Genomic DNA, 3,098 nt, shown 5'->3' with positions numbered 1-3,098 from the left:
TTACTCAGCTAAAGAAAGTGAATTTTTCCCAAAATGGTTATGATGTGTCATTTGATGCTAACGGTGATCCTGTGGCCAGATACGAGCTGGTTAACTGGCAAAAAAGTGAAAGCGGCAGTATAAAATTGGTGACAGTAGGGCAATACGATGCATCACTGCCGGTGGGCCAGAAGTTTCAAATCAACAGGAACCTCACCTGGGTGGATGGTGGCACACAGGTAAGCAGCCCAAAAGCAATAATTGAACATTAAAATGTTGATCATAATCAAAGCTACCTAGCAGAATTTGGGGAGCAGGGCCACACCTCAACCTTACCAAGCGTACTGCTCGTACTACTAATCTTAAAAACAGACTTAATGGTCTACACAAGACATTCATCTGCACACCAATGCAGCTACTTCTGTCGTTCAGTCTTGTCATCATAACTGTTTCTATGCCCATTCAGTTATGCCAGGCAAAACCCATACCAGTACCATGAAAGCTAAAGCTAATTTAAAGCAAACTAAGCCAATCAATCCGGTCAGTTTATGCTCGCTTTTACTCAAAGTACCATCATTACTTAATCCTTTCAAGACTTTGGCAAACGACCTGCAACTCCAGAAATTCCAGAGGAAAATGGTGACAGATTCTCTCTTCATCCTCTCTTCCCGTCTAGCATTTATTCGGGATTGAAGCCAATACCTTGGTTTCCTGCAATGGTATCTTAGAACACTTACTGTAATACAAATCATGACAGCTTGTCCCCTCATTGTTTCCTGGCTACATCTGTTCATATGACAATGATCTCAAATCCACTTAATCTCGTCTTAAGTAACTAAAGATTTTGGGTGTCTGTTGTGCCTGGATGCTTCAGTGGTCCTCAAACGTACAATTACAACTGCAACTTCACACGTCATACACTTTCATCAATAAATTGTTTCTATGCATCTAGATGATGGTGCAGTCCTTGCTAGTGAATTAAAGCTAACTAGTAGAATTTCTTTCTTCACCTCCTTTCTCCGCTCCGTAGGGTAACGGCTGGGTGCTAGGGCGGATTCCCTATCGAAGCATCCCCACAATGGCATCAGCAAACAAATTAACTACAAGCAATTTTAGCCCTCATAATCAAATTATGACATATTAAGTTCATGGTGTGGTCCTTGCTAGTGAAAGGGTATGATAGGTGGGATATCAGGTCCAAAACTCTGCAGAAAAAACGTGTTTTGCGCTATAACTCCCAAACCATACATCACACATTCAAAATCCATATAGCCACGCGTTCTCTGGATCCAACTGAATCACCTGATATGGGCTATGCCCATTTCTGCCTATACCTTTATGGGTGAAAAATTGTGATTTATCAAAAAACTAATTTTTTGTTCTCCTCCTAAACCGTGAGACCAATCTGCACAAACCTTGGCAGGTAGCATCTTCAGAACAACCTGACAAAAAGTTCTGAAAACAAATTTGTGTAGTTAACTATGAAAACACCAACTTTGCCATAACTTGCCCAATATAAATGCTATCAACATGACACTTTAGATTCTTGTTTGCCATGACCCTATGGAGGTGAAAGACGCACATTTAAAAGAATTGGCAACTAGGGGGCACTAAAAGTACAAAATGTTCATATCTCATGGACGGCTCATCCGGTTTTTACATTTACCATCTAGGGCCACTCCTGAGGGGAACTGATTGATCAAAGTGGGCGTTGCCCATGGGACCCATGTTTAAAATCAAAACCAACTCATTCTAGGCCGTGCAACCAATCTGCATGAAGCATGGTAAATAGCCTCTCCAGATGGACCTGACAAAAAGTTATGGAAAAACTTTTGCAACATTAAAGTATTTGATGACCAAACACATTTTCCTACACACACATATCATAACTCGGCCAAATTAAATGTTATCAACAAAGAACGTGAGAACATTAGGGGGCCCTATAGTCAATGTAGACCAGTTTGGGCCCTTTCCCCTCTTTTGAGGTCAAGCGCGTCGTATACAACACCAACCAGCCCTTCTGATTCATAACTTTATACCTTTATAATTATAAGGATAGCTATTAGGGATGATCCGAGTACTCGGCTGAAACGAGTATCCGGTACGGATAAAGCACTTTTGCCGAGTACAAGTATTATCCGAGTAATGCGAGTCAACATCTGTACTCGGATTGAATAAGTCTCCATTGACTATGTCTGCGTTCTGTGATAGGCTAGTCACAGTGCTAGTCCCAGCGTCCCTCCCCTACACTATTCTGTGATAGGCTAGTCCCAGCGCCCCTCCCTACACAGACAGATTCCGTCTGCTGTTGTGTCCCCACCGGCTGTTCTCACACACGCTCAGGACACGGAGAAGTGAACAGCTCTCCGTCTCTCTCAGGTCCGTGAGGCTTTCCGTTAACATTTAGGGTTTATTTAGCTTCAGGTTTGTTTTATACTTCGGTTCAAACTAGTACCTAGCAACCAGGAGAGTTCTGGTAACCGCGAGGTTTGTTCAGACATAGTGCTTGGTAGAATGCGACTTGGATTGCATCTCTGCCGTCAGAGTTTTTTAGTGTAACTGCCTGCCGGCTCCAACCCCAATTTTTTGAGGGGTCTGCAACTTTCTTGCGTGTATTGTAAAAAAAAAGCTAAAAGGCGTTGCACGGATATAAATAAATAATATATACATAATTACAGAGACCCACCACAAAACACAAATTTGACCCCTCGCCCACTCCCTCTCTGTCTCTCTAGGTATCTAGTTCACTCACAGACACACACACACACATGGTTCCAAACCCCCCGCCCCCCTCTCTCTTGTTTCGTCTCTTCTCTACGGTATCTCTTACTTTCACTCACCAGACACACCCACACACTGGTGTGAAAAAATAAAAAAGAACCAACAAAAAAAAATGATTAAAAGTTTAAAAAGAAAGTTTATATCTGAGTATGAAAAACTCTTGGTCATTAACATTTACTTAATACAATTGCAACCACATTGTGGTATTTATTGTAGCTTTTAACTTGCAAAAAAACTTGTATATAATGTAGGACTATCTAGTCGTTGTTACCATGACAACACCATTGATATGAAGCTTGATGCTGTCATGGAAATAGTTTTCTAATCAGCAATAAATG

At 41.5% G+C, this 3,098-nt stretch overlaps 1 pseudogene; it reads left to right on the top strand.

Moving 5' to 3' along the window:
- Nucleotides 1-3,098, top strand: part of LOC116687045 (extracellular calcium-sensing receptor-like) — a 17,264-nt pseudogene that overhangs the window by 8,667 nt on the left and 5,499 nt on the right.

This window comes from Etheostoma spectabile, chromosome 3 (genome assembly GCF_008692095.1).
Source record: "Etheostoma spectabile isolate EspeVRDwgs_2016 chromosome 3, UIUC_Espe_1.0, whole genome shotgun sequence".
Lineage (NCBI taxonomy): Eukaryota > Metazoa > Chordata > Actinopteri > Perciformes > Percidae > Etheostoma > Etheostoma spectabile.
Note: the sequence above shows the minus strand (reverse complement) of the source record. Positions and strands in the feature narration are given on the sequence as shown.